General features: G+C 39.5%; 1 long non-coding RNA gene across 1 annotated transcript; it reads right to left on the reverse strand.

The window, feature by feature from the left end:
• Positions 1-779: 779 nt before the first annotated feature.
• Positions 780-27,466, reverse strand: LOC142054504 (uncharacterized). Its single transcript, XR_012659551.1, has 5 exons — positions 27,276-27,466; positions 26,818-27,091; positions 13,267-13,429; positions 11,546-12,458; positions 780-2,591 (listed from the first exon to the last, which is right to left on the reverse strand). It is a non-coding gene; the product is annotated as an uncharacterized LOC142054504 (long non-coding RNA).

Raw genomic sequence — 27,466 nt, forward strand, 5'->3', positions numbered from 1 at the left:
AACACTCACTGTGTTTGTTTTTCCACTGTGTGTTTTGTCAAAAAAAGTTGCAGCAAGACTGTCAATAAAATACTTATGTACAACAAGAGCATGTAATATTTTCTGATCTACCATCTAGAAGGGAGTGGCACTTTCTAAAACCCTGTTGGAGTTGACTTTGACTACAGACTGAAACAAAAGCAAAACTGTGTTTTTAGGTTTGTTAAAGAGAGATAACCTGTACAGTGAATGGGTTTGATCGTCTTTCTGTAACCAGCTTTCACAAATGGCCTGTTGTGCACTGTGCACCTAAAAAAATACCGGAAAATACTTCTTAAATTAGAGATGTGTTTACAGATATTTAGTAGAGTCATGCTACATCTCATTTTCTGCTTCTAAGTTGGAACAAGTTTACAACCCAGGGTTTGTAAGTCAAACTATTCCTGCACAAAATGTGGCATTATTAAGCCAAATTTTCTAGAAAACTTCTGGGCTTCAAAAACCAGTAAGATTAAAGGGATGACAAGAAAGACTATTCCCACTTAATGCAAAAGATATGCAATAAGCGTGAATCACTAAACTCTATGAAGGGTCAGCCATAGCCAAGCGTCCCTTACAAGTGAGTAACTGCTCTGCATGTTTGAAATGATCCTTGCCAGCAACACACACACTTGTGATCGATTTGCAGCAGGTAATAGCAGCAGGATAGTCAGACTACAAGTATTTGAAAAGGAACTTAAAATCCATCTTTTCAACAGAACTGTAAGCTTGTCACCTATAAAATCATGCTAAAAAATTTTATCTGAACAACTCAATATTTTATTCTGTATTCTCTTACAAGATTTTACAACACAAGCCTGAAATACAGGAGATCTAACTTTACTTTGTCGTGGTTACTGGAGTACCTAACATGTCCCATTCGGGCGCATAGTTTGCTAGCGCAGAGATTTCTAGATAGCTGGTCCCTCATTTTTAGAGTATAATTATGATGCAGTTCAATAATCCGGAGTCTAGGGCTCCGGGGGACTGTAGAATGGATCAAAGGACAAAGGAAAGACAGCATAGCCTTAGGCATTTTATAACTGGCTACTTCCCGCTCTCCTTCAAGCAGCTGCCTTTGCAGAGACTCTGCTAGCTGTGATCACAAATCACAGAGCCACTTCAGTTATGAAGGAATCTCAGGAGAATGAGTAAAGCTCCAGAGTAATGCCTCGACTAGGAGAATAGTTCATATAATTGTGAATAGTGCTCCAGAGGAGCAGCTGAAATGTGACAGTACATAGGGAAATCAGATGGACTTGTCATCTCCATGGCGTCTATCTTGGGTAACGAGCTGGTGCTACAGGCAGTACAGAGGCAGTCTGATGCTAAGGAGACTACAGGAGAGCACAGTGCTGCAGAGCAAGGGACGGAGAAGCTCAGATCTTACGATGAAGATGATCTCTATGACAGCTGCCTTCATCACAGTTGCCTTCTTTTGGTGTTGTCATATAGCATTGAGTGTTCAGCTCTGATGGGAGAGGGAGGTAGGTGGGTCATCCCACTTTGAGAGAGACTTTTCTTGGATTTCTACCTTATTCAATCAGAATTTCTTTCTTTGATTGGTCTGGACAGGTGTAGAAGTCCTGAAGGCTGAAAAGCCATTTTACAATTCTGTCTCCAACAGATGTGTTCAAGCACAGCCCAAGATCTCTGGTCAGATATTGTCCCCCTACACTTAGGCAGCAAAAATGAACCCTTGCCCTTTTTTATGTTTGGGGCTTGATGAGTTAAAGGCTATGGGGTTTTCCTAGTCCATGGGGACACACTAAGTATCCATCTGTTTGTTGTGTGGACTCTTTTCAAGTGGGGAATCAAAAACAGAACACTTAGAAGCAGTTTAACAGATTGGTAACGACAACAAACTAAGAGCTACTAAAAAGCATGCTAACACTGGGATTAAAAAAAAATAAACAAAGAACTCAGAAGGTAAAGCAAAGGCTCTTCTGGCAGACTAGACTCAAACAGTAAGGAGCTCTAATCTGAGTCACAGCAGTAGTTGTGCAGCTCTGCAGCATGAAACATGAGGAATCATAGGCTAGGTAAGTCAATACAGGGACTCGAAGCCAAAAGTGTGCACATTGGGGTGAACACATGTACACATGTGGAACTAATACCAGGAGATTAACTCAAGGATGGTCTTAGTTTGTAAAACTGAAAGCAAAAAGCAGGGAGAGGGGAAGAAGAAATGGAAAGGGAGTGGCATAGCCAGATCTATACAGCTGTCTTGTGACACCAAACCCAGTCTCCCTTCTATGCAAATGCCCTGCTCTGACAAATTGAAATTAAAAACAAGATCTGGACACTAAAGAAGAAGGTACATGTTGTTCTCTATTCCGTGTCATCTTCCGCTTACTGTGTTCTTGAGTGTGTCTTTAAAGTGCAACCTCCCACAGCAGGGGACTGCTGCTTCTTTTTTGTCTGAGGGTCCCTCAATACACAGGTGTGCCAAACAAGCCCACACTCCATTGGATCAGGAATCTCTCCAGTACAGGAAGCAGATCTTGAGATGTTCTTCCTTTGTGGTTTTTTTTCCTTCTTTTTTTTTTTTCTCTAAACAAAGTGAAAACAGGCTGAAAAGGAAAAGAATAAAAAAAATTAACAAGCACTAATGGAGTTTACTTTCTTCTAAAAGCTGTTCTGGACCAGCCTACATCAGATCAATTTATCCTTTAATTACTAATTAACTTGAAACTTACTTTAAATTGTAAGCAAATGAAAAATGGGAACATATGAACTTTATACCTTACTCCTACATAGAATGGGCAGGTGAGTTGGATTACATTCTCCATGGCCAAAATAAGGAGCGACAGAAGTGTAGATGAAGACAGTATTGATGCACAGATGAAAGTACTGCCCAAGAAATTCTGTTCCTTTTGCAGCTGTTTTAAACTTCATTCAATCCTATGATTTTTTTCTTTTTTCTTATTATCCTTAATGGCTGGCTTGTAAAACAGAATTGTCTGGGTTTGGGGGGTTTTGTGCTCTTCATAAATAAACAATTCTGAATGATCATTTCAAGTGTTTTGGAGAAAGCTTGGAGTGAGCCAGCAGTTCTTCTGTCAAATCTGTTGTGGAGCTAACATTCATGTGCTTCTGCATATCAAAGAGGAAGGATCTGATGAAGAGTCCAGGTGTCCTGTTCCTCATGTCAAAAGTGTCATTTTCTTTTCAGCTGCTACAAAACAGTTTCAGGATTCCAATCTTCGACTTTTGCACAAAGTACTTTTTACCAATATGTTTTTCTTTGCTCCTGATTAATGACTTTTGTTTTTCTTCAGTAAAGAGGAGGAAGCAGTGAAATTATGAACTTCAAAACAAAGGCATCATTTATATATGACACTGTATATGTTAGAAGAACTAGAAGAACTCTTTGGTTCAAAGCCAAGTACTCAGAGGTCAAGGAAGGCTAGAATGAAAATTGCCTGGGCAAACTTAACCAGGCAATACAGGCTTTCATTACATGAATGCGCACAATTATTTTCTGTTGGCCACCTATTGTCACTTGGCGATGGTATTGTGCTCATTACTGTGTACTATGCACAACCTGTTTTTAACTCTTGAGAAGGAATTGTCTTTTGGGGCTGTTTTGCTGCTGCTTCTCACTTCTTTCACTTTTCCCCCTCTTCGTGGTGACACCAGACGTAGTCTGCCTCCACAATGTACGGGCACCAGCAAGGTGGTTGTGAGCAGACATTAGTTCTATTTTCTGTTCCAGTAACCAAACTGGAACCAAGTATCATGCCCAAACCACGTGTAAGGTATCATTTTCAAGAGGAGCATGACTTTAGTGCACCAAATGAAGGGAGTACACCCAACCATCCTATGGAAAGTGCATGTATAAAGTCTGGCTCTTCCTAGGAGCTAGGAAGGAGCTGAGCGTGATAAGCAAGGACAGACTGCTAGGCATTGGAAAGCCTCCCAGCTGTGTGTAAATTACAATATCTTAGAGGTGAATTGGGGCAGATAATCATGATGTGTATGGCAAAGACAAGTTTCAAGCCTCATTATCAAAGTAGAGAACTGTAAAGCTTCCCAAAAAGAGAGAAACACAAAAATTATTACCTTACCCTCAGACAAGTGTGGTTTTTTCCAAATATTAGAAACAGAACACAACCTGAGACAAAGTTAGGGCATGGAAAATTTTAGTCCTAGCTTGGCAAGATTAAAAGCAACTTTAAAAGCAAAGTTAAGAAGAATTTGATGATGGGAAATATCAAGCAAGCTTAACCACAGGTAATACTACCAAGTACACTTGCGAAATGCAGAGATTGTTTTACAGTACCTCTTGTGGCAGGTAGATACTGATTTTCTAACAGGCTTCAAGACATTTTTAAATAAAATTAAATCCAATCCAACAAACATTTTAGGAAGACCAGCCCAATTCTGCATGATTTTCTAATTCCTCATCAGCTTTGGATGCCTTTTGAAAGTCTAAAATCTGATAGATGTGTTGGTTTAGCTGTGAGTAAACACATCACAGGTTTTCATTTTTTGAGCTCATAAATTACATAATATAGTCTATTTCTGCAGTGTTAGAAGGGTGCTCAGATGTCTACAACAGTAAAACAGACCTAATCTCTGCACCAAAGACTATGCAGTCTAGGTTGGCCCCAAATATTTTTCCAGCACATGAAAATCCTACCTAAAAAACCCATCTCAGCACATGTTTCTAACAGAAAGGAGGAAGTTCATTGGCTCACCAATATTCTAGGGTGTCTGTATTTATATCAACCATGTAGGTAACAGGCCCTTTGAAAATGTGGCACTTCAGCTGGAAAACCAAAGGTGGCTGACATAATGAAGAAATTTAAAATCACAAGATTTCACTACCAACCTCTACTTCCATTTTCCTTTGGCTTAGCAGATTTTCTTGGTGTTTTTTTCTTCCCCAATTAGCCTATCAAGTTTACTGGAATGTCAGGGCCCTTAGTCATAAGTTGCATGTCAGACAGAACAGAATATCATATTGCTTGCTGGGTAATGGCTTGCTCTCTTCAGTATTCCTATAACTCAGGCAGGGTTTCCTTTCCAACTACAGTTAGCTTTAACATGAGCCAAACAATTCCATGGCCCTTTTTACTAGTGAGGAGCAAATGTCACAGGCATCCACTGCCATTTCTTCCTGTCTGCATAATTTTCAAAGGGAAAAGCCGGTTGTCCTGGAGTCTCTGTGCACTAGGTGTTACTGTTTCATGGACATTACTTAGCACACATGGGGCTCTGCAAAAACCCCAGAGCAGCTGAACCAGCCATTTAACTGCTTGTGATATAATGCTGTGAAAGATTCACTTTTCAGAGAAAGCACTCACAAGATCTGAATTGGAAAGCCTTAACAGCATAAAACCTGCACACCTAAAGAGCTCCCTATGGGGAAGAAAGCAATGAACACGGGACACCTTAAGATAAAACACAATGGCACTGAGCCAAACCTTAGTGACTGTGCTTTAAAAACATGTAAAGTAATGCTTGAATTTATTTGATATAATTTCTGCACATCTGTCTTTAAACATAGTCCTCTCCAGGCACAAGTCTAAAATACTGCCATTTTCAGATAACCTTGCACCCTACAACTCAGTTGGGCATGAGGAAAATGTGTTTTATTGGTGATGATCTGCATTTTCTGAAGAAGAATTTTTTAAGAAAAGGGTAGGCAAAACAAATACTCTTTTATTTTCCTCACCCATCCAAAACTACCATAGTCGTCTTTTGCTTAGTCAGCTAAGCTTCTAAGAAAATAAGATCAAACGGGAAAAATTGTAAATGACTGCTTTATCAGTGAAGCTAACACCACGACACCAGCAGTAGAGTCATAGGCAGAAAGTCTCCAAAAGATAATGTAATGCTCAGTCTTTAGCAGCAGTAATGGAAGCACATCTCTAAGAGAATCTGCTTGACTCAGTTTATTGCCAATGCTTGTGAACAACAGCTACAGAGCTCAGCATGGAACCCCCATTGTAAACTGAACCCATCAGGGCAGCACAGACCTATTTAAATGGCAAGCAAAATTACTGCAGTTTTTTAAAGCTCTAAGCCTTCTTGAGGAAGCAATCTCTTCAGCTTCAAATTTTTACATTTTATAGTCTGGAGCAATAAATCCTGAAAGATGTCAATATCGACAGAATTTTTTCAACTATTTCACCCTAAATGTCCTCAGTATGTTAGAGCAGCAAATAGTAGTGCAGGTTGTGTCCTAGGAGGGAAATTTTCTTTGGCCACTCTCTTGCCAAGAACAGATATAAAACAAATATTGCTTATTACAAATATTTCTTCTAAGACTGTTTCCCAGACTGCCAAAAGATTTATAGCATTTTCCCCATTGAGATTGGCTCATGTACAAAAACAACTTTATGCAAACAAGTCAGATGAAAAGGTTTTTTCTATACCAAATACACATTGCAAAAATGCTCCATATTCATAAAAATATATGTATTAATTTTCCAAGAAGAAGAAATGGTTGACACATGCCATTCAGCTGAACAGGCAGTGCTAAAGGCATCAGGGTGCTTTGCAGAATACAAACTAAGCAAGCTGGCACAATACTGGAGCAGCTAAGAAGTTCACCTTAAAGGATCTCTTAGTTTTACCTAGCTTATGTCTTCTGGTTTTGGCTGGGATAGCATTAATTTTCTTAACAGTAGCTAGTCTGGGGCTGTGTTTTGGATTTGTGCTAGAAACAGTGTTGATGTTTTTGTTACTGCTGAGCAGTACTCACACGATCAAGGCCTTTTCTGCTTCTCACCCCACCCACCAGCGAGGAGGCTGGGGGTGCACACGGAGTTGGGAGGGGACACAGTGGGGACAGCTGACCCCAACAGACCAAAGGGGTATTCCACACCATATGACGTCATGCTGAGGATAGAAAGCTGGGGGAAGAAGGAGGAAGCAGGGGGATGGATGTTCAGAGTGTTGGCATTTGTCTTCCCAAGTAGGTGTCACATGTGATGGAGCCCTGCTTTCCTGGAGATGGCTGAACACCTGCCTGCTGACGGGAAGTAGTGAATGAATTCCTTGTTTTGTTTTGCTTGTGTGTATGGCTTTTCCTTTACCTATTACACTGTCTTCATATCAACCCTCGTGTTTTCTCACTTCTCTGATTCTCTCCCCCATTCTACTAGTGGGGAGCTAGTGAGCAGCTGTGTGGTGCTTAGTTGCTGGCTGGGGTTAAAATATGACACAATGGTTAGTGAATTTTCTTTAAGTTTCTCTCAAAATTTTTGTATTCTTCCTTTTTTTATAGGTGGGCAAACCAAAATTTAGAAAGACATTCTGTAAGGTCAATCTAGCTGAGCCTAGACTGCATGGCAGACACAGGCTTAGCAGGTGCAGTAAATCCTGTGGTCCTGGCGTCCTGTGCAAACCTTGGTTGCATTCTGCCTCCATGATTGGCCATGACCTGCCCATGGACCATCCCTTTGTCCAACATGTTTGCCTTTGGAAGGAAACACAGGTGCAGGATCAGGAGCTGCAGTACATCCAGTAGGTCCCTGGGTTCCATGATCAAGAAGGAATGCTGAGAATGCCTCCAGATCTCATTTACCCCACAGTTCAGGCATAGACACTATCCATGTTAACAGCACCGTGCTTGTAACCCTGTTCAATTTTACTGAAATAAAATATATTCTTGATTTCCACCAGGATGGAAAATATTTTAAAAATTTCCTTAAAATTAAATGGCTACAATAATTTCAGTAACATAAATCAGTCCTGCTAATCAGACTATTTCCCACAATCTTTCCTCAAGAGGAATTTCATATCACTAACTTTATTCTTGTTTCTATGTTCTGGTTTTGTCCCTTAAGAAATCTACCCCTCCCTCCCTGTATCTTGCCTGGTTTTAAATTTCCTAACATTTCCCAGTGTTTCCACAATTCACTAGAATGCAACATTTTCCTCTTTATAACAAGTCTTCATGAAATATGAATTCTACAAATCAGCAAACACTTCAGGCCTGTTGGGAGATACACTGTACGTGACGTTTGGAATGAAACCAGTGAAATCAGAGCATCTTGCAAAATTGAGAAGTTCTAATGTATTTATGCTTTGGCTACCATAAATCATTCAATTGATTTGCTTCTACATGAAGAAACTCATAGAAACAAGCTAGTATATGTATATATACACACATACATACCCCTTGCTAAACCTACCTAGGAGGAAAGAACTTCTTTAGGAATATATAGTAGTTTTACAAATAGAAGACTATACACAGGCTTAGAGGTGCAATACTTTGTCGTCGGTATGTTTGGTTTTCTCCTACTATGAAATGTTTCTCTTGTGAAAAACAGAGTGGAATGATACCATAACACATCCCCAGGGCATGAATTGCACCACCAACTCTTTCTCCACCAACTGTTATGTAAGAGAGCACAAAAAAAGGAACTTTGAAAAACATGGCAGCACCCACTCAACATGTAAGTCTAGTACAATGTGAGATGAAGTAAATGGTGTCTTTGTACCCTGTGTTTCCTCAGTGGAACCCTAAATCATTGCCTTTCCCAGGAGCTCTTTCTCACTAGTCTCCCTGCAACCTCCAAGTGCTGTTGACCACCACAGCTCCCTCCCTCCCAGACCTAAGCATACCTGTCTGGAGAGACACATAGTGCGTGCACAATTTCTATCCTAGCTGTATCAGTATACAGTTCAGACAGGAAATTATTTGTTCAAGAACATGACCAAGAACATGTTAATAAACACCTTCTCTGCTTTAGAAACAGGCATATTAATACAATTGAATTTGGTATGAAATTTCAACATTTCTTGTCAAGATCCTGAAGCTGCAGAAATGTTCCCTAAAGGATTGCATTCATCACCATTCTTAGAGCTATGTGTGAGCAAAAATAAGGGATGTGCTACTTTATTCAATACAGAAACTTAATTTTAAATTCATGCATCTTTGAACGCGCAGCTCTGGCTTTTCTATTTCCCTTATGAGTTTACTAGGGCATCCAAATAAGGTGACAGTGACTCAACATTTCACAAGTCTCTCTCTCTACCTCTGTGTGGTATCAGCAAAGGTTGAAATCTGAATCCTGCTTGCACTTCAAGGAAATACTGTCATTGCTTGGACTGCTGTGAATGCAAAATAATCACAGATGGAAAAGCAACTTGAGTACACATTGTCTATGATAGGTCTTTTTGATATGTAGTACCTGACTGACCTACTACCTACAGTAAGTACTTTTGCTTACCCCCTGACAACAACAGGATGAGTTTAAACTTTGACTGGAGTTTGAGTCAGCTCCTGACCCAGGTAAAGCTGGTTTAACCATCTCACCTGAAAATGCAGACATTGCAAGCACACAACACATTGTGAAAAGATATGCTTACTTTGACAGGAGGGAAAGAAAAACTTAACTGAAGTCTTCCTATGCTTGTGGATGTCTGGAATATTTAATATCAGGTCAAATCTATGAAAGATAAATTCCTGCAAACTGGAGGGAAAAGCATTAGGGTTGTCCAGTTCTCTGTGCTCTGAAGCATTTGACATTTGTGAGATATAATGATTGTGACACCCTGAGCACTTTTTTGGCAGGTGCTGACAGTTCCATAGTAACTGGAAACTTAATAAGAAATCCAAAACTTATATAAACATAACACACAAGCCAGACCGCTTCTTCCCTCGGTAGCTCTATGACTGGTACCATTCACTGAATCTGTATCAGCTTAGCTTTGAAAGTAGCCAGATTAGTTCGGGCTTCCTGATACTGTCACAGGACAGAAAGATGGGGTTGTATGATGTGGTGGAAGGGGGGTATTTCACATGCAGAGCATAAAATTATATCTAGCCATTCTTGTGTTGCTTAACTGAATCATGAGAACAAAATCTTTTTAAGGTTTTTTTTTTTCTCCTGTGCTGTAAGGCAACACTTTCTATGCTCTTATTTTATAATTATTACTGCACACTTGAGGCAGCCACTAAAAGAGTTAATGCCATTCTTTACATGACATCAGCTATAAAAAAGCAGCAGTAAAGTTTTTAGTCAAGCAAAGAAAGACGCCTACAAATGATTAGATAGCCTCTGTAGTCTAAAAAAACTCTATCCAGGGTGACTTTTATGTCCTTTACCACTCTCTGTCCTACCCGCTTTGGAAAGATAAACAAAACAAGTAGAGCAGATAATTCTGATTTTCTCTCAGATTCCCAGGTAAGCAAAATCCACACACAGTCCCAGCTGCCTTAAACAAAATGACAAACCCACATCTCTACTTGTTGTGTAAATAAAGACTCCAACCAACACCTCTCTTTTTGGATTGGGACAAATACTTTTTGGCTCTTGGGACACCAGCCTTCTACTCCTGAAAAAAGAATTGCCTTTTGGTTGTCTCTCACCTTCTACTTTGTTGCTTCCAGTTGCTGCTGTGACCTACTCACTCTGCAGCCTCTTGCCTTGGGCAGTAATAACCCAACAACACTTTTGTCCTCCTTGGTCCTTATTTAAACAGGCGAGCCAAGAAGATTACTTCTCACTCTGGTGCTTGCTAGAAAATAGTTTTGGCCCTATCACCCAGTTTCAAACTCACTTCAATAAGGCAACTAAGAAGTTACTTTAAAAGGCAATTAATTCTCCCTTATTATTCTCTGAAGGATTCTTCCTCAGATTTCTCCAAGGCCATTATCCCAGCATTGGTATCCACAGACCCAGTTGTACATTTGTTTATATACTGTCATGAACCCCTTCATGAAAAAGAAGGTAAGACTCCCAGCAACCTCCTCATAGAAACTGTAATCTCTGCCTAGTTTCTCATATCTTTAAGGAAGTCATCCCAATAACCTTCCTAAAAGTTTGACATTGCCTATCTGGTGAATCAAAACAGTGGCAAGCTGATGGAGTTGTCCCTTTCTGAATGACTGAATACTGCCTTACACAGTGTGATTTGTGAAGACATTCAGTAGGGTTCATATGTTTCTGGTTCCTTCTGGAGTGAAGCTGTTATTGTTGCCGTGTGATATACATCTTTGATGAAAGGTGTCAACTAGCTTTTTCAATACCATATGTAAGGTTGTTATTAATTGTTTGCTACAATGGAGCAGATATTTGAATAACATTTTGTGTCTGTTTACTGAAAGTCATAGGAAAGGATATTAGTCCATACTGCTTTCAGTTAAAACCAGGAATCTTAAGATTGGGATTAAAATTAATAAAAACATTCACACAAAAAAATTGTTCTCAAACCAAGTATGTTAGTATAACACCCAAATGACTCTATGAGTACTTTAAAGTGTTTGCCCTCTTGTCCTTCACCCAGAATAAGGATCACATGGAATCAGGTGTCAGTTTTGTTTGGGATCTGGGTTGGTTTTGTAACAGGCAGACCTGTTGCTAGGCATTTGTGTATGAGAGAGAGCAAGTTTAAAGAAACATGTCATGCGCATGGAGAAGTGGCAAGATTAATCAGGAGAATTCTGCTAAAGGGGAAAAAAAATCCCACACCGACAATAGTGTAAGAAGACACAGCAGCTACCAAAATGAACATGAGAAATGCCCTGTGGGTCATACCAGTGGTACATTGGATCCAGCATTACCTCCAAAAGTAGCTGTAGGAGATGCCTTATAAAAAAAGGCACTCAAGCTTCACTGTTGTCTGTGATCCATTCCCCTCCTGCTCTCACAGCACTCATGGTCCTTGGATTAGGGATGTTTTTGTACAGCACATTCCTTTTAGTATCTGTTCATGGACTGGTTGTCCAAATAACTAAACTTCATGCAAAAACAGAGGTTTTGCTCATAGCCTCTTAACTGCCATCTCTACCAATGTCTCCAAATGCCCTGAAGGCAAAACTATCCTATCACAGCAGCAGCACTTCCCCATCCACCAGCCCACAGGTTGGTTTCAGTGGCTCTCCTGTGCCTGTCTCGAGTCTTCCGAGAAGTGCTGCCTTGGCGTGTCCTGTGACTTTACTGTCTGTGCCCACTAATGTGATCTCAGCCTTAAGGAGTGGCTGAAGAGGAGGGACTTCAAAAAGACTGATCAGGTCTTCTGGCTTCCTTCTACTCTTTGTTTTATAAAAGACCTTCTACAAATGGGAACAACTTTGTGCTGTCAGGTTTCCATGCCTTTTCCCACTCAAGAGAAAAAGCCCTACATCAGTGCTTGGTAGAGTTGAATCAAAAAGATGGCTGTTAAGCAGCAGTGTTGTTCCCAGCTCTTTCTTCATTATCATTGTCCAGTCCTGAAGTCTGTATACTTCAAATTAATCTTACAGTCCCACCAGCAGGATCTGAGATTAAGTTCTGTGCCAGTCAAGTGTGAAACCAGTATAAACACACTTTCCCTCTTCATTGATGGATCTGAGAAAACAGCTCCTTTCTAGCTTGTGATGCTGTCCATCTGGTGTTCTGGATAAAAAGCTTATTCAGGTGAAAAAGCACTGCAGCCTTTCCCTCTCCTGATGTCCAGCAGCAGGGCCCCAGGGGCCGAAGGTCCATCCTATAACACTGCAGACAGGAAAAGCATTTTAAAAGAGTGTTTTCAAGTTCTTACAAGCAAAGGCTTGAAGTACAAACTACCCCGAACCTATTTTATGAACAGCATGTTCCAAAATCTCATCTAAAGACAGGGAAAGTATTAAACAAAGAATCTTACCAAAGCAGGCAGACAGAATATTCAGAAGTCAAACACTTAAAGAAAAGGAGAAACTAGCAACTAAATAGGTAAATGACATGTACATGTACATACTGATAAAATCTGCTTATTAATCTTTTGATATAATCCAATGCTTCAGTTCAATTTTAGATTTTCTACAGTGGTAAGCAAAGTATTGGAATAAAAAATAAGCTGGAGATGTTTATTAATTTAGTGAGATATTATACGAACGTGGGTCTAGATCTAGGCTACTGAAGAGAACACCCAAAGAGGCCTGAATCTTCCCATTTTTTCCTGCTACGTCTGGCATCACAAGGGACAATCACAATTCTGTCGCTTACTTACAGCACCTCCTTTTCTCTGGCTTTGAGGAACTCAATAATGATCATATCCATCCAGGATGGTATTCAAAATACTATTTCCTTCTCTTTACTTCCCCTCTTTTTTTTGTTTTGCTGCATCAATGTAAGCTATTTCTGTTTACTTTACAAGCTCTTCACAGTATATCACTGTTGTATCTACCAATTCTTATTCCATAACCCTTGAGCTCAGCTGGCTTACAAACCTAGTCCCCATTACCCATTTATTGATTTTTTTTTTAAGCAGGAAGGATCTGCTCTGTTTTGGAGGATACATCAATAGGCATCTGAGTAGACGTACCAATTTTCTTCAAAGCTTTATCCTCCATATCTCATTTGATGTGAGGTCTTTAGAAACATTTATAAGGACACTTTGAGGGCTGCCTGTTGTGACTGCCTCGCTGATTCTGTTCTTGGCCCAAATGAGGTCTTTTAGTAATGCACACAATCATATAAAACAGGATCTGTAATAGGAATTCCAAGTTAATTGGCAATACAAACATTTAGAAGTTCAATTCTGAAAAAGAAATCAATTACCTTCTTCAGTGGAAAGTAGTGTCAGGTAAAGATTATTACCTGAAAGTATAATTCCTAAAAGAGTATAATGAATTATTTTTTGCCTTACTAATTTCTCCAGGTAGAAGTGTAGGTGTGACTATAAGCACCTTCTTGTAAGCATAGCTCAAAGAACTTAATTTTTTCATTAATGTTCTAGACCATATCAGAAGGTGGATATGAACATCCATGTCCATATTTACAAAGAAACTAGAGCAGAGGAGAAGTGTTTCCGCTCCATCATACGGCAGAACAATGTGAGGGTCAGGAACAGAAGCTCTGTCCCCAGAATAGCCGTCTTGTCCTCTGCCTGCTGTGCCATGCAGCTTCTCTGAGATATACCAGTATCACCATTATAGAGCACACATGCTAGATAGGATGGACATCTAGCTTTGGGCATTGAATATTGGAAATTGACATAAATGCCATATAGAAGGGTCTTTCCAAACCAAAGATATTTCCTAAGAACTAGAAAAAAACTTATAGATTTGCTCTCTGAATAACGAAAACTTAATTTGAGCCTGCTTTTTTTTTTTTTTCAAGAAGAGAGTGAATATTTCCTTGGCCATAGTCCTTATTTATCAGGTGTGTCAGGCTGAGGTTAAAAGCTCCCAGCAATATAATCTGACATAACTGAGTGAAACTATTGAGAACTTCCAAGTAACTCTTTTTAAACACTAGTGTCTTACTTTCATGCCCAAGCTTATTGAAGTGTTCACCTGGTAAGTTCATAATACATTTTGGACTATGTATCTTCTTTTTCCTTCAGAAAACACCGAACAATTAATGCCTTCACCATACCCCAGACCACACAGGAAAAAAGTGTGATACAGCTAGAGATACAGTCACCGAAGAACTTTTTTGTTTTTACTTGATTTATTGTCTCATATCTGCCATTCCCTGAAACACTGGTTTTAGAATTAGGTAAGAAAAACCTAAAGACAGTTTTCTTGGCTATAAAATAAGCAGTCAGAAAAAAACTCTTGGGTTTGTGTAGATGAAGTGCTTGAACTGGCAACTTGTTTTGTTACTTCTGGAACAAACCTGAGCAGCAGGGAAGATTGGCTGTAATTAAAGGCATTACGTATTCTAATAAATAGGGCTGCATATATCATTAGTAGCAATTGCCATTGAAAGGGTGTCTATATCAGCGAAGGAAGGGTAGCTCACTGTGGAGCCAGAGTTTAGCATTTGGCAGAGATTAAGGGCCTTGTCTTCTGAAGCAGGTAAACTAAAGGATTTCTAATTTTTAACAGATTTCTGAGTTTAAAATATATAACCTAATCTGATTTTTTATTAACGCCATAGGTTCAGGTTTAGTGATCATCAAAGTGGAGGTCTCCCAGGACTGACCACTCAAGCCCAGTTATTCACACTGTCAGGATGATTAACAAACACCCAGGTTTTCCAGTTAAATATCGCAGTGTGTGGTACTTGTATGATGTAGTAAGCACTATGCTTCTCATTGTGGAACCAGAAATGGAACTTATTACTGAAAAGAAACAGAACAGCACATTGCTAAAAGGCCATAGGACTGGATGTGCCCTTCCTATGCCACCTACAAAAGGGGAGAGAAACTATTCCAAGTGATAGCCTTCCCCTTATGTCTAGCGCCCTTCTAGTTTCTCTAGTCGGCCAAAAGTGTCAGGCAGAAGCAAAGGCCCAAGCTCTGATCTCTTTCTAGCCTTAAGGGCCCGCTCCCATGAAGTTCATCTTGAGAAGTGTAAATATCCCATAATCCCCGAACTAGTAAAACTCTCTTGGCTTCTGCTAACACAAGCCCCTAAAATCTCTCTCATAGGATCTCTGTTGGACGTATATGAACATCTCCAGCACTCTGTGGACCCTCAGAAGGATTTTGCTACCATAACAATCTTAATATTATAATAATAAATCACTAGTTGCAGAAAGGTTCAGCTTATACAGTGTGACAGATTTTTCCCTGTTAACTAGATGATTGTTGGTTTCTTCAGCACTAAACAGCCATGGGGAAATTTACAGGTGTTCACACACATGAAGACAAAAAAGTGAGGCTGTCTTGTGTTTCAATCTCCAAGCAAAGCAATTCACATACCCTGCAGTTTTAGAAATCTCCAATAACCTTTGGAAATTATCTTGCTCAGTGTTTCATGTAGACATAAAGCCATCAGCTGCAGCAGTCTGAAGTTGAATTTTTGCTGGCATTATTTTCTTATCCATGAAGTTCAAACAGCTAGCTAAAGACAGGGTAGTGGGTTTGTGCCAAAGTAATAAACAAGTTCAACGGAGAACGAAGAGACAGTGGGATATTAGGTAGAGTCTACATCTTTCAGCGTTGCTTCCCTCATGAGGGAAGCAATGACATGTGCTTTCCTTGGGCTAACTGAACCATAATATTATGTTGTTTTCCAGGATAACACTTTAACATTTCCCTTCAGCTTCAATGTGAAATGCTTGAACTGTTTAATAATCACTCAGTGGGAATGCAGGTTAAGAAGCAAAACACAGTGAATTCAAACTCAGAGCTTATTTATCCAGTCAAGTTTTAGGCTATGAATAAAGCACATAATATAGCATAGCAAGTTCGCTATGTTAAACATTAACTTGTTTTGGAACATTGTAATGAGTCACCATTTGAACTTAATCTGAACTTCCAAAAATAATTTAATATAGACATAGTAAGTGATAGCTCTTCATCACTTACAAAAGAAAAGCAAAGCCCAACCCTGAAGATCCTGAGATGAGTCTACTACATCTACTTGAACTATGGATCTTACCCAGCTAGTCCCCCTTCCCTTCACTTCAGTAATAGTAGCCAATTAATTAGTTTTTACAGCACTGGTTTTGTTGCATTTTGCCCTTGTATGTTTTTGTTACAAAAATCACTCTAGCAATGACAGAAACTTCCTATGCATTTATACCAGCCCATGTTATGCTTATACGTGTTTGTAAACACAAACAGTGCGTGGGAGATGAAATAATGCCACAGTCAAGCCACAAGCACTCTCTCCTCTCCCTTTCCTCCATGGGGGTTGGTTAAATCTAGAAAGTTCCTGCCAAATATTCCAAGGAAATCTACGAGACATCTGGGGAAGAAAAACTCTGACTGCAAATCACAACGAGAGACATACATGAAGCAGACTAGTCCACCATGTGCTAGAGAGGACTGGGTTGTTTTTAAAAAAGTGGATAAATTTTCCTAGCTTCTGATACCTTGAATTTCCCACAGAACCTCTCCTTGTGAGTTGTATAATTCCGCTTGCAGAAAAGCAATTTTGGAAAGTTGTAAATCTGTGTGGCTTTCCAAATAAGATCTTTTACTTTTTTCAAAGTCATATATAAGAACTTGCAGTACTGCATGGACTTGGTGAAGAATTAAGCTAGAATTTATCAGAAGACAGAGGAGTTCAAAATTACAATAGCTTGTCCTGACACACAATAATAACAGCAAATGAGCTGATGAGCACAGTACTAGATGATCTGAGGTTCAGCTGTTCACTTGCTATTGTACACCTGGAAGTACTGTTTGGATTCACAGTGCTAAACAGGTATAAACATTTGGAATTATAATTAATTTAAAAAACATTATTTTATTCCTTTTTAAAATTCATATTTATTCATGAGTCAAGGCTGGCCTGATCTATATGCCCTTACTGTGTGCCAAGATGACATTTTCCTCCCCAAAAATGACATCAGATTAGGCTTAAGTGTCAGCTTTTTTAAAATATTCTTTTTCCTGGCACTTGGTGGTTTGAACTGTAACTAAGGTACTTAATCAAGCAATACTTTAAACAAAATATTAATTCATTACTTCTTTAGTTTAAAACTAAATGTTCTCACAAACTAGGTAGGATGAAACACTTGCAGAGGTGTTTCTCATTTTACACAGCAAAAGATGGACAGCAAAGATTTGCATACATAGAAGACAGCTTTTAGACATGCTCCTACTGGACAAGCATAACTTTTGCACTATTTTTTCAGTTAAAATAGGAAAACTGGTAAACATTTATCAAGTTCAGGTGGCTTTCCCCAAAAGGACTAGCACCCATTGCAAGGTTGGGACATAAATGTAATCACGTTGCAATAAAGACTGAGGTCATACACATCTCCTGTCAATTTATAAATATCTTATAGACATGACTAGGTTAACTGTTAATAAGTGTTTCACTTGAATTTCATGCAGTACAAAGGGGTGGGTTTGTCGTTTCCTTTTTGTTTTGTTCATCTTCAGTCTCCTTTCTTTTATGAAATGATGCCAATAATCTGTTTGTTTAGCTGCTAATATGATTCTTTAAATTCCACTCAGTAAATATTGCACATGGAAAAAGTGTAACATTGAAGATGATTGTAATAACATCTCTGCTGTGCATTCACCCCATCTCCTCTGTTCCATAGCTGCATCTCCTTGCCTTGCACTTTCCGCTTAACTTGAAAATAAAGCATCTTTATCTGCTAGCATTGCTCTGTTACTCCCACTCTTCCAGTGGCTTATGCTTCAGTTTCCACTGCCAATGTCCAAAATGAAAGAGAAATAATGGAATCACTCCTCCCCAGTGCAAAAGATTTCTTGTCTTAAATGTCTGTTCTCATCCTCAGGTCTGCTGCCAGTATTCCAAATGATTAAAAAATGGCAGTTACTCATCAAAATCCATCAAAATATTAGGATGCTCAACAGCACAAAGCACATAGCAGTCCATTATGATCCATAACCTTCCTTTACCCCTTGTTCACTTTTTAAATAGAGAGTTAAATAGCAACTATACTTTTGTAAGTTATTAAATCCTTTTTTTTTTCAATATGGTCTGGTTTAGACTCTCTGAGTTGGCAGTTTCGCCTGGTATCTTTCAACAGTACCAAAATTAAATTCTAATAGAGCAGGGGGAGGGGACAGGGAAGAGAACATGCACAGCTATTATTCTTTCACATTTCAAGGCTCAGCTGTGACACAAAAGGAAAGGGTGGGGACAGGATCAGTAAACAGTCCTGCATTTCTTCTGCAAAGCAAAACGGAATTAAAACCAGAAACTAAAGCTGCTGAGAAAGGAGGAGGGGAGTCAAAGCAGAAACAGGAGAGGGTCCTACTAATAATTTTTTTAGGTGTTACTTATAAAAAACTAAAACAAAGATCTGAAAACAGAGGGTAGGTGGGACTAGGAAAGGGGAATGGTAACAGTAAACAATAAGATGAATAACAGCTGATAAACAGGTGCTTTATATCCCTTGCAGATATGGTCTCCACAGGGATCATTTATGTGAGGAACTGCTGTTCCTTCCCAGGATGTCTCCTCTGGCTGATCTGTCCTGGCCAGAGAGGACGTTAGGAGTGCATGTGGACATGGCGGCTCCATCTCCTTCCTCATGGCGCCTGCTTGAATGTGGGCTCAGCAGTTGCCCAGAAGGAAGGACTCAGATGCAGCAGGTCTCTGTGTCCAGGGCAATGGTGACCTCTCTTGTGCGATACACAGCTACAGCATAGAAATAAGAGAGTACTGAGCAATGAAAGAGCCAAGCACTGATCTGTGTGGCCTGAACACACATCATGAGAACCTTCCTAGCCCTAATAAGGGACAGTCCATTGGAAGATTGTTCACCCAAGGGACACTCCTGTCTTTGCCTGGCTGGAGATCTCTGACAGAAGGGAACAGTTCTTGTCAGTGAAGGTAAATGAAGACTCCAGAAAATGCTGTTTTATTTTCTCAAAAAAAAATCTTCTAGATATTCCTAACATCCAAGGAAAATGTCTGGGATCAACATGGATGAGGTGCAGCCAAGCTCTGTTACATCTTATCCTGACAAATCACTTCAGCAAGAGAAATGAGCACCTTGTTATGCTCCCTTTCCCTGAGCGTGGCTACCCAGGAGCAGAGATGTGAACTGGTCTCCTTTGGCTGCTGTTAAGCATCAAGGAAAGTCTTGAGATGAAAAGAGTGAGTTCAGCACACAGAATCATCTGTGTTGGCAATGCCTGAAATCAAGGTATCTTGCTAAGAAATAAAACAGGGTAAGGAAGAAAATGCTGCAGGTATGGATAACACAGAGCGTGCAAGGCAAAGGCAGCTTTGTATTCCCTGTACTTTCTGTTCTAGTGTCACAAACATTTACATCCTCGATGGCTCCCAAGTTAGTTTTCTGAAGCATCTGCCCAGAGTGGGGACAAAGTCAGGATTTCATTGCAATTCCTTGCTCTCTGCCACTTGGCTAGTGGCTCTTGTTTCTGGAAGAGGAGTTGCATGCAGTTTGGCCCAAGGGACTTGACACATCAGTGGGAAACAGACCTTCTTATACAAAACAGTGGTCCTTTGAAGTGGTTCTTCATTCCTCCCGCTGGAACCCTGGCCAGAGAGGAATTTGGGGGTGACACCAGCTGACCAACCATGCTTTGAGTGCATGGAAGTACAGAGCAAATTCCTCTGAGCCTGAGATCTCTACTTGGAGAAACAGCTCATCTCTCACTGAATGCTCTTCTGTCCAAAACCTTGTTGTTAACATGTTTCCAGCACCCGGCAAGGCTGTTCACAAAATAATGAAGGAATTCAAAACTGTGGTTGTGTGAGCAAAGCGAAAGGCAAGCTGTTGACACCTAGCAACTGGCATAAGGATAAATAAGATCTACTTTCCACTTTTGTATAAGGGTGTAACAAGATGATGGATCTGAATAGAACAGTTACTGATTATGTCCTTCATAATTCAGAGCTTTAAGCTCACTGCCAAGTTCTCTAACTCTCAGAAAGAGAATCCACAGAGATCTGTAATGCAAGCCCATCCATGTCACCCCACTGTCCCCCAGCAAAGACTAGTTATTTGTGCTTTGCTTAAGCACATCTCACAGGAAGGCAGTTTGTCGTCATCTGAAGACATGAAGAGATGGAAAGGCTATCACTTCTCTTGTTACCTAATCTCAGTTGCTCCTACCTCACCTCAGAAGGCCCATTTGAATTTGTTTGCCTTGTCTTGAGAGCATCCTTGTTATGGCTTTTTCTTCTAAAGAGCCTTTTAACGCCTGTTGTTTTCCAAACATGCTTACACACCAGTCAAGTCACCTCTAAGTCTTCCTGTAATTAAAAAAGACTGCACACTGTAGTATTTTCCAGTCCTGCTCCCATTTTTCAGACTTTTCTTTCAAATCAAGTGCCAAATCTGCAGACAGAATTCCAGCCTTTTTCTCACTGATGCAAAACACAAAAGTAAGATCATTTCCTTACTCCTACCACTCTTTTTTCTTTTTTTTTTTTTTTTTGCTGTACCAAGGTGGGCAAGTGCCGCCATTGTATGATTTATCTATTCTCATCCCTGAATCTACTACTGTCTGCCAAACCAGTTCCCTATTTGCCTGTATAGATTACCTAACATGATTCTAGATAAACTATCTTCAAATAATATTTTGTGGAAATCCAGGTTAATAAATTTTCCAGATTATTCTACCTGTAGCCTTATCAATTTGTCACTCTGCCAGTCATTTTATGTCAACCACAGCAAAAATAGCCAAACATGACAAAAATGTTTCATCACTTAACAAAGACAACTGCATAAAATCTTTGTTGCACACCTTGGAAAAGAAAGAAAAACACAGCTGAAAGCACAGCACTTGGATAGTAATGAGAAAGTGACTAGCTAATATTCTCTTCAATACAAAACCCAGATAACTTTAAATGCTATGAATCATGAGGAATATAAGAAGGCTTGGTAACAATCAGTTTTGCTGTTAACACAGACACAAATCTTAATACTAGATAAGATTAGAGCAATTTTTGAGATCTTGATGAAGCATGAGAGACAGTTTAAGAATGGTTATAAGCTTAGTCAGTTATTCTTTTCAAAATAAATATCTTTGTCAGTTTTGTTAAGAATTCCCTCATTCCTTTCAGGAAAAAGAAAGAAAAAAAAAAAAAGGTGGGAAAATAGTATATTAATGGAAAAATCTATCTCATTTCATTAGAGAACAGCTTCTTATAAAGTCCAACTACAGTATCTTCCTTTTCAGCCACAGTAAAATGTTAAGACACTCTTCTATACTTTCAGGCAGTTCTAATTGTCAGTTTTAAATGACTTTTTGTAAACACTGACCTCAGTTAAAACTCTTTAATAAAGTAGTCCATTTGCTACATGGGCCTTTGGAATCTAGACTGGAGTGGCAATTAGCAAAACCCTTGTAAACAAGTGTGAGACAAGGCTCTAAATATAAATTTAGAAAATAAATGGGACAGAAGCACATAAAATGCAGAGCTAAGCACTCTTCACGTGTGTTTCTGAAACTTTTCTGTAACTGACTTAATGCTGTGTTCTTTGCAAATGCTCCTTCCACATTACATCTCACAGACAGCTAAGTAACATTAAGCTGTAATTGAAAACAAATTGGGTTTGTTTAGTCTACAGACAAGAAGCCTGAAGGAAGACCTGATAACAGTCTTTAAGAACAGAAAGAGCAAAGGAATAATCCATTCTTCATGTCCTTGGAGAGAGGACAAGAAGAAATACACTCGAATTACAGCTAGAGAAATTCAGATTGGATATCAGGAAAACCTTTTTATCTGTAAAAATCACTAGGCGTGGGAAGGTGATTGTGAAATCTCTGTCACTGGGAGCTTCCGAGGAGGGATTAGACAAATGTTTGCCAGGGATGGCAAAGGCAGAGTTGAATTATTGAGGCTGAATGTAGGCTACATAACCTCCACAAACCTCTGCCAAGTTATTTTCTACGATCTTTTCCTTTACTCGCCCATTTATATAAGGGGGTTCTGCATATTTATAGATATTCATCAGTTCCATAAATCATTTTAAATGTATATTTGTTCACAAACTTGCATAAAGATTGAGGAGTAAAAGGAAAAAAAGCTTGTAAAGGCATATAAAGAATAAATGTTAATAGTATATTACAAAGGCATGACATTACTGTTCATAACACCAACCCCAGAAACTCATAACACAACATTATAATAAATATTCTTCATGAAAATACTTCTCAGCTCTAAAGCAGTAAAGGCATCAAAACCTGTGGCTTCAAACCATATATGTACAGCTCTCACTTGTAAAGCATAATATTTCCTGTAGTCCATGCTTTTTCGTAACAAAGCTCCAAAGTTCATAATGAGGAGAGAAACAAATGTGCTGTAGGTATCCAGGCCAGACGACTAACTTGTAAATAAGCCTCTCTCCCCCAAACTCAAGGAAAAATATCTATAGGGCTAAACCTAGTGGTTTTAAACATCCAGTAACTGTTTTTAAAGCCACATACCTGATTTTGCAATCCAAACTGAGACATTATTTCCTGAATAACTAATGCATAGTCCTCTGATGCAAAATTTCTGCAAGAAGACAGTCAAACTAGTCCTTTATTTGTTCATTTGGTAGACTTTTTAAATAAACAATTAAACTTTTTTTCTTTCTCCTCAAATAGCCCCCAGATTGTATTACTGCCACATTTGTATTAGCAGTATCATGATATACAGGATTTTTTGTCTCTGAAACATCATTTCACACTGGCCAGTGGAAACCAAGCAGTTTTATCTACTTTTGCATTTGTTTCCAAAGCCTTTGCACCCAAACAGAATTTCTATTAAGTCTATCCTAGAACCAAAGGCAATGCATGCATAGGCATCTAATACCTTTTATCTGAGGATCTGAATCAACATTTTCCATGACAAACTTGCTCTTGGCGTTAATGACGGCAAGTATGGTCCCAAATTGGTCATTCACAGCACCAATCAATAGCAGTTTAGTAAGAACAAAGACTGCATTATAAGGGCTAAGATTTGGTATGATTCAAATCTTACGCAATATAGAAATAAGCTTAAGGCAAGATTGCTTTTGATGCCTTAGCCAGTCATCCCCATAGTGTGACTTGTCATAAATCTTCCTTGCAGAAAACTACAATGAGGAAGTAGAAGCAAAGGGAACAGGCAACCAATAGCTCACACCATGTGAAAATTAAACGTAGGAAAACTTAATAACTCATCTACTAAAATATACACCTGCTACATTAAGATTCTTTATATTATCCTCAAGTACTTTCCATTCAAACTTTTTTTTTAACAAAAAATATCTGTTTAAGAGGAATTTGTTTTAGTTTCCAAAATCAAAATAAAGTCTATCTTTAGGAAACATATTTAGTTAAGTACTCTCTTCCAGAGTTCCTAGAAATCTCCCCAGCTTCCTTCCTCAATTCTCTGAATGCAGCTGCATATGTAAGTTTCCTCACTTCTCAGTAAGCTTAAGCTCACTGGAGCTGTAGGCAAAAATGGCACTATGCAATTTTTAAGCTTTGTTCATTAGCATAAAGATGCTTATACATGTCGCTGTGTAGCTACTTGATACTATTATGACCCTTGTCTTTCCTCCCCCTTCTTCTCCCACTTCTTTTTTTTTTTTTTACTTTGACCCTTATCCATTGCTTTGACCCTTATGCCTATCTTCTAAAAATGTGTCTTTATTTATACATGCAGGGGTGTAGCTCAGTTTTTGAATCTGAGGGTAAATGATTAGCACAACGACTGCAATGAAAATCAGTTCAGCTTATGGAAAACTACAAAAAGTTTCACTTGTCTTCTTTGTGAGCTGACATGTGCCTTAAATATCTTGTTGGTTGGGTAACAGTCCTTCATGCATTTGGCTTAATTTTCTAATCTTTAGGGCTTTGATAATGTTGCCTGTACTTTTGCCAATGTTTTAAAATAATAAAAAAACCCTAGATCATCCAAAAACTAAATACAAAACAGGTTAATGATGTTTGCAAACTTTGCCTGGCCTGTGCTTTGTGCCATGTGAGTTTAGTAACTATGCAAGTTTGAATTTGTAATCTAAAGCATGTAACTCTGACACTAAATAAGGAAAAAAAATGTGCTTAATGTTTTCAATGAAGTGTGGATGAATTTGCATATAGAAACATTCCCTGGGCATAGTTACATAAATAGGCCAGCTTAATGTCACTACAGAGTCACGGTCCTGGCTGATGTCAGCTGGAAAAGTATTGGAATATTACTTGCAAACTGTACTGGAGGTGATTTTATTGCCAGAAATAATATTGCCAATAAACTAAACTATACGTTCAAATAATATTTTTTATTCTATTATGGTATGTTTCATTAAGAAGCATATAGTTGTTTTCACTTGTATTCCATATACTTCTCTGTCCTGCAGCAATTGTACAACCTATAGTAAACTATCACATCATCTGTCTTCAGGACAGTAACATGGAAAGTTAGTTATTGTGTGTTCAAAACCAGTATAAGAACGTCTACAGAAATTCAGAGAAGAATGGGTGTGAAGCTGACTGCCACAACCTGTAAGAAAAAAGGACACATCTTCAGTCAGAAGACAGACAACCCAACAAAAAGCCATGGAAAATGATGGTGTTATCAGCAATACTTATCCGCTTGCTAAAATTCTGTGAGCCAGGTGAGCAACCAGTGGTCACTGACAGCATGGAAGAGAGCTGCTATTCTTGCCAAAGACTTCCAATAAAATGAGAATTTTAATGCCTCAGGAGGATGTAATTGTTCTTCGCCCCTGTTGTAAAATGTGGGAGTATCAGCTACTGAGCAGCTGTCATGCTCCCAACAACTGGCTCTGTTTCTCTGTTGAGTGAAGTAACCCCTAAATATATACATACATATGTACATAGATATGGAGTTTGTAACTCTTTGGGAATTAGATCTTGAAATTTAATTGCAAGATGTTATTTTACTGCTATAAACACCCACCAGTTTTCCCCAAACTAGTCAGTCTTGGAACGATGGCACATTATTTTCAGGAAAAAAATGCTTATTGAGTTTATTTTACATTCCCTAAAACCAGTTACACGTGATCCTCAGCTGGATAGTGATGAGGAGGCAGTATGTGCTGGCTCATTTATGAAAGAAGCTGGATTATTGATGATAGAATATTATATGCCTCAGTCCCACCAAATAAGTGAAAAAATTCATCAGGAGACTTTTATGGAAAACAACTTCTCTGTGATTAATTCTAGAAAGCAGTGTCATTAAATTTTTCTGACTGATGCTTTCTTATTTTCATGTTACTTTTTAACACCTGTGCCCTTGAAGAGAAGAGCTGCTTTCTCTTTCTGTATACCAAACAAGTCAAAGGTCTTACCAATAGAAGATCTTTTTCACCTGACAAAGTGGTCTCACAGGATCTGTCACATGTTAATAGCTGAGAAATCTCAGCATTTACAGGCACCGCAGGACAGCCAGCACCGACCTCACCATGCTCTCCAGGATGTAATGGCTACAGCTGTAAATTAAAGGCATCCCCCTCCTATGAGGATTCCTTTATGTCAAGGATAGACTAACTATTTGTCATCATTTTCCACTTCACAATGCCTAAAATAATGTGAGTGCTGTGCTGCATGCAGTCTGGCACAGCTGTGTTTTTCATAGCATGACACCAAGGATATGTGCTGCATTACCACATGGGATAATGTGGGAGGAATGTCCTACATGGAAGGAGTCAATCTTGGCGTAGGCTGCATCCAGGAACAGACCCTGGAACAAATTATCTTTTCAACTGTTTCTAGGTCTCCTTTTGGAAGGAAATAACTAGCTTACTCCAGAGTGTAGCCTGTGAGTAAACCAGAAAACAGCTAATCACTAGTATGGATACAGATGCACCCAACTTCACCTTCAGTAGGACCAGACGTTAGGCCACATTTGAGCTCCACTGAGAGGATAAAGACTCTTTTTCTTCACATCCCCTGGCTTTGAAATGGTTTTGTGATTTTGTCTTTTTGATATTGCAAGCAGAGTAGCTTGGAGGAACATTAACTGCAGTTCACTATAAAAATGGTGAGGCCTACAGTAATTGTGACTCTTTACAGTTTAACTCTCAGAAAGACAGACCAGCTGAGGAATAATCCCTGCCCTTCATACCAACAGATATCATTGCTGAAGGTAACATTCTCCTCTTAAGCTGAAATATTAGCTTATGTGGAAGAAAATTTAATAGCATAAGTCACTTGGACTTTGATGCAGGGTACTGAAAACTTCAGTCTACCTCTGTCTTTGACAGGGACCCATCTCCAGAGAGCAGGGTGTATGGGTGCTGTCTTCTCAGCAGCTTGTCTTGTTCATCTGCTGAATTGCAAACCAGCTGAGCATTTTTCAGCTTAGTCATCTCATTCCTGCAGATAATAATCAAGCCCAGAGGTCACAAATGCATGGGAGGGTCTCTCTTCCTGGCATGCAAGACTGGCCAGTGACTGCTGACAGAGCTGTAAGTGCTGTATCGCATGCCGTGGTGAAGCAAAGCGAAGCAAATCCAAACAGGTCAGCAGCACAGCCAGGAAAGCCTGAACTTTACACTAGAGTGATCATTCTCTCCTTACCTGCCTTCACAGCACTCTGGAGCTCTGGAAGGTTTAAGCAGATCTTTGCCAATGGGCTGCCCTCAATGGTTACATTTACAGTCATATTTCTACTTTTTCCCACACTTCTTAGCTGAAGTTTTTGCGTCTTTCACCTTGGGACGGAGAGACTGGTTGGAGAAGACTCACTGGCACCCTCCCTCACAATAGTGTGTCTGCCACGTGGAGAACTCTCACAATTAAGGATCTCAGAAACAGGTCATGACAATCCTTCTCTCCAGCTGGAAAAATGCACCTAGAAGGTCAAAGAACAATGTTTTCAGAGCATAGGACTCACACCATCCTACCAGCACCCCTCTGGGATGCTCACAGATTCAGCCGGTGACTGCTCTAAGCACCTGAAACACCACCCTCTGAGTGCCTTGGTCCTGGATCCAAACCTGATTCCTGTGCTCCTCCCCCTCATTAAATACACTTACCATCACTGTAGGGCTTCATTTTGTTTATACCCTCTTCTCCTAACACCCAGCTTCTGTATCAGCCTTTGGCAAGCTGCCCACTGCTCCAGACCCGCAGTCCCTTGATGGCCAAGGCCTTGGCCAACCCATCGCCCCAAGGTGTTTCATGCTCAGTAGTTGCCTCTTAGGATTTAATGACCACCTTGTCAGGC

This window comes from Phalacrocorax aristotelis, chromosome 3, assembly GCF_949628215.1.
Source record: "Phalacrocorax aristotelis chromosome 3, bGulAri2.1, whole genome shotgun sequence".
Classification (NCBI taxonomy): Eukaryota; Metazoa; Chordata; class Aves; order Suliformes; family Phalacrocoracidae; genus Phalacrocorax; species Phalacrocorax aristotelis.